This window comes from Triticum dicoccoides, chromosome 2A (assembly GCF_002162155.2).
Source record: "Triticum dicoccoides isolate Atlit2015 ecotype Zavitan chromosome 2A, WEW_v2.0, whole genome shotgun sequence".
NCBI classification, from domain to species: domain Eukaryota; kingdom Viridiplantae; phylum Streptophyta; class Magnoliopsida; order Poales; family Poaceae; genus Triticum; species Triticum dicoccoides.
Window position 1 is genome coordinate 474,387,760 of NC_041382.1, and position 5,597 is coordinate 474,393,356.

The following is a 5,597-nucleotide window of genomic DNA, read 5'->3' on the forward strand; positions in this document are numbered from 1 at the left end:
GATCCGGCGCCAACAGGTACTCCTCCTCGCTACAAGCGTGCACCCAGTCCACGTACCGCCAAGCGTAGATGAGGCGCTTGGGCCCGACTGCACTCAGGGCGTCAGCACGGGCGTCCTCCGCCACCCTCACGGCCCTCGCATGAGCCTTCTGCCAAAGAGCCAATTGCCTGACTCTATCGGACGCGACATAGGCCTCCCAGGCAGCTTGTTCGGCGGGGCGCTTCTCTTCCTCGGCCTTCTTCTCCGCCTCTATTTTGGCGCGCTCTGCTGGAGGCAAAGCCTCCCACAAGGCGACATCCATTTCTTTCCAAAGCTCCTCAAGGATGGGGGGCTCGGCGGGCGGCACGGCGTTCTCCTCGTCCTCCTCGACCAGTGGCGGCGAGGAACGGAACGGCGACGCATTGCGTAGCGGCGAGGAGCGGAACACCGACGCGTCCTCCTCGACTAGTGGCGGCGAGGAACGGAACGGAGATGCGTGACCGTCCGCGCGGTGCTGCGAGGGGCTCCTAGGGCTTGGGAGGGGCGATGCCATGGTGGTCGACGTGAGAGGGAGGGGAGGAGATAGCGATAAACATGAACGTGAGGGGGAGGAGATAGCGATGTCATGGGAGGCGCAGTATTTATAGCAAGCAATGGCACACCTACGTAAGATATGGACTGAGCTGCACTGACTTAACTGCAGGTCCAGTTGCGTCACTGACATGTGGGCCAGACCCATGTTGGGCCCATATGTCAGTGACCGAATGCACCTGTAGTTAAGTAACAGCTACGTGGGCATATTTGTTGGAGTAAATTACGGGGGAGCAAAGGGGTGGAAATATTGCTGGTCACAACGGATTGGACGAGCGTGGGGGAGGAGAGTCATGCATGCGGATTTTTTCACACGGGGTGGAGTGGTGGGACCGCCGAAGGGAGAAGGAGAGTTTGGCAGGCATATTATTTCCACACATGGAGAGGAAAAGATTTGGAGACGAACGGGCTTCCTGCAGGTATGGGGAACGGTGCATAATAAGTCATCTTGCATGTCGGGCTAGGTATAGTCTCAAGTCATTAAAAACAAACACGCCCCACACATGTTCATATTTCAAGGTGCACTAAATTATTGCATGTGATGATTAAGGCTGGCCATAATGGTGGTATCTTAGCACACGGGAATAGCAAACATGCTGATGTGGCAAAGAATTAAAGAAGAGAGGGGGGTTAGAGTAACTAGTGTTCATGCATGCATTGGTAAACACATTTTTTTGTGGAGAACGACAACACTAGTTGAGTACTTTTGCAGACTTCAAAAACTATTCCACAATGTGTCAACATTCACAATGTCAAAACAATATTTTTACACTCATTATAAAACCTAGTTCTTATACTCATTATAATCAGTACTCCCTCCGTCTAGGTGAGCAAGTCATCTTGGATTGTGGACTGTGACCAAGGAGGAGGGGAAAACGAGAGATCTTAATGTTTATTTGCTAATTAATAGCATTGCATGCAATGAACTAACCACTGCATGACGTGTTTGGTAGTCTCAAGTCATTAAAAGCATGCACACCCACATCTCCTATTGGTTGATATGTCAAGAAACAAGAAACGAGGTAGAAGTTAATGCACCGCGCCTAAGTGTTTTCGGAATATTGTATCGAATGAGTGTACTGGTGTGGCTCGTTAATTAATATAAGGTGGTGTTCAAAAAAAGTATAAATTTGGTCAAACACTTTGCAAACGGTTGACAGGAGTAAAAAGGACGAGAGGGAGTATCATGCATGCGGAGTAGGCAAAAAAATTGCTTGTCTAAAAAAAGGCAAAAAAATTGCTCATTTATAGCCGGTCGAAGTCTCCAAGGGCGCGACCGCGCGAGGGAGGCGAAGGTCGTGGGAGGCGCGACGTCTGACAGAATTAAGTGAAGTTACATCCACGCGCCGGCATGGCGTGCGAACAGGCAGAAGCTATACCGTCAGGCCTACGATATGGGTCTAGTAGATATGACATCTAGTGGGTCCCGCATAGTTCTCGAGAACTCTTTGGGGGCCTGCAGCCGTTTATCCACCGGGCAAGCCAGCAACCCCACGCCGTTCGCACGCCCTACTTGTCCCCGTCTTCTACCTTACAATAGTTTGCTCCCAGTCGTCCCGTCCTTTCACATTAGTTCACTCCTAGTTTTTTTTGCGGGGTACAACAGTTCAACTTCTCCTAACCCTCCTCGAAAATCCATGGCCTCCCAAATCTCCATGGTCGCTGCTGAGTACCAGGTTAGAGCCATCACCGGCGATCAGTTCATCGCCATCTACACACGTGGATCCGAGACGGTGAAAGCATGGCTTGCTCGCTTCCTACGCATGTTCAATAGTTCAACGGATGAGTGGGTCGCTGGGCTAGATGTTGAGTACACCACAGTCCTAGGATGAGAGAAGGATCTAAAGGACGAAGAGAGGAAGAAGCCCGCCGTGATCCAGGTTTGCGTACATAACATTTGCTTGTTCTACCACATATGCCATGCCGACGTTGAGTGCCAGGATTTTAAGAACTTCCTCAAGGACAAAAGAGTGAAATTCGTTACTGTAGGCTTTAAGAATGATAGTGACATCCTGCGTCGGATAGGTCTCGTTGTAGGCCAGCCCTTCAATCTCCAGAAGGCAAGCTTGGTGTCCTCCTCTCAACCTTCAATGCTGACCCTGGCAGCAGCCATGATTGATCCTTCGTACGCTAAACTGAAGAAACCTCATCACGAGTTTCATCATGCATGGGAGTCGAAGACATTAGATGAAGATCACATCATGTACGCAGCAATGGATGCCTACCTTTGTGTCCGGTTCAAGCAAAGAAGCGTCAGCAAAGAGGAAGAGGAAGAGGGACGAGGACGAAGTCGAGGACGTGGACTCGGACTCCAAATAGGTGGCAGTGCCGTCGCTCATGCTAGTTCTACTCCAGTGTCAAGCAGACTAGTTGCTTATTAGTTTATTTTCAAGGGTGTGTTGTGCTGAGGCCCCAGCAGAACTATGTTTATGTTCTTTCTCGTTATTTGAACTCTTTAGTACGTACAGTAGTACTAGTACTATGTCTTACTACTGTTATTCTTGCAGTTGGTACTACTGCTCGTATCTTTGTGTTCTTACTGTACTTAATACATTCGTACTAGTAGTATAATTTCGGTCAATCGATTTGTGAAAGAAGTTCGATGGAGCGAAGGAGGAAGACGACAGAAGAGGTGGAAGAAGCCCTTCTAGCCATCCATGTTGCATCAAACGGCTCACATGAGTCGACTGGCCCAAATTGCTCCTTCAGATTGCAGGATCCACGTGGCATTCAAGGTCTCGAAGGTAGATTCCGCGTCCGCACCCGGTTTGTGGGCTCGACGGCGCGCGACCGGCTTCCGCCGCGACAGCCACCATGCGCGCCTCCTCCGCGCGGGCGGAGACGACAATGACACGCTAGTTCCTCCTCGCCGGCGTGCTGGAGCACACGCTCGTCCTCCTCTTCGTACGTTGTGTGCATAGACACGGCTCCACCAACTGCTCGCGTGCTTGGCAGCACGGCGGCATCGCGAGGAGGGACTGCAGACGATGTGAGCGGGCGAGCCTTTGACTTCATGGCACAGGGATGGCGGCGACACAGCGGTGATGGGCGAGAAATTGTTGGCCGGAGCAGGCGGGCGCCAGCATGCGCAACGGCGGCGTCGGCATATTGAAGAGTGCGCGTGTGGGAGCTTACTTTAGTTTTAAATATAAGGTTGGTCAAACTTAAAAGAAAACCGTTTAGTACACGTAAACATTAGACTTAGGCAGTGCTTTTATTAGTTGGGCCATTTGCATTTCTGTCCCTAACTCGAACCACCTAATCAGATATACCCCTAATTCGAAAGCCTGCTTAAATTTGCCCCTCCGCCGTTTGGTGCCCTTATAGAAATGCTCTTTTACATTGTTACCGTTCGGTCAAACAGCTTTGACTGTCCTGAAAAAAATAGCAAAAAAATCTAAAATTTTGTGAGATCGAAGATACTCATGTGCCCAAGGTGTGTGCAAATTTTCGTGCTATTTGGACATTCCAGGAGCTCGTGGCAAGGAAAAACAGTTAATCTGCATGCTTGTGAACAATAAATTTGAAATAAAATAGCAAAACAAATTAAAAAAAATGAAATTTTTTGGCATCAAAGTGGCTTGGGTGCACAAGGTGCTTGCAAGTTTTTGTGATCAAATGACATGCGAGGAGCTCTAGAAAGAAAAAACAAAATAGTCATTTTTTCCCAAGTTTTTTCCCGAGCAAAATTTTGTTTTTTTTCTCCACAAACCCCTCCAATGTCCAAACACAACAAAAATTTGCACGCAGCTTGCAGACCCGAGCCTCTTTGATGCCAAATTTTTTTCATATTTTTTTGAATTTTCTTACTTTTTTTTGAATTTACTGTTCACAGGCTTACATATTTATTGTTTTTCCTCTTACACGAGCTCTTGGAATGTATGAATAGCACGAAACTTTGCACGCACCTTGCGAACCTGAGTATCTTTGATCCCACAAATTTTCAGATTTTTTAGAATTTTTTTGCTATTTTTTTAAGGATGGTCAAAGCCCTTTGACCGGCTTTGACCTGCTTTGACCGGACGGTAACGGCACAGAAGGGTATTTCTGTAAGTTCACCTAACAACGGAGGGGCAAATTTGAGCAGGCTTTGAAATTAGGGGTAAATCTGAGAGTGGGCGCAAATTAGGGGCATAGATGTAAATGTCCCTTATTATTAGTTAGTACCACAACCACGATATGGAATCCTGTGCAAGCGCGTGAACCGCGGCCGCGCGGTCGATCGAACGGTGCGTCACCGTGTCACGCTCGAAGGACATCCACCGAACCTTTTTATGTGTGTGAAAACAATCCTCGAGTATTACTCAACTTTTTTTCCTGTGAAAGTTCTTGACGCTGCAATATTTCCATATATTTGAATTTAGCTGCAGTTCGTGTTTATTTGGATTTGGACATTTTAGGTGCGCCCTAGTTTTTTTAATACTGATTTTGTGTGTGTGACTGAGAGAGAACGTGTGTATGTGTCCATATGTGTGTTGTGGCGGAAGGGCAATGTGGAGACGGTGTGCGTGTGATACAGACATAGAGAGGTGTGAATGTGCAAATGATCATGCATGAGTGAGACATAAACAGATGCCGATATGTTGTGTATACATGAGAGAACGGTCTTCTATTTTACTTGTGTGTGTGTGTGAGAGAGAGAGGAGCATCCATAACACAACAACCATCTCTCTCGATTCGTCCGTCCCTCGCACGGTTGCATGCAACACATGCATCAACGCACACATTTTGACACCCTCACCCGGCCCCTGCCCACCTCAAGGCCTGCACAATCTCTTCGTGAATACCCATTTCTCTCCTTAGGTTTGTTTTCTCTCAATATCTAACACACACACACACACACACACAGAGACACACGCAGCACAACACACACACACACACACACTCCCCCGAGCACACAATTCATCCCCATCCAAGGTTATACAGCAAGCACTCTTGCTTGTGCTTCTTTGCACCCCAACATGCACAACACCTCAATCTTCAAAGAGGGCAACGAGCAGATCGAAGACGGCGACCACACTGCACTA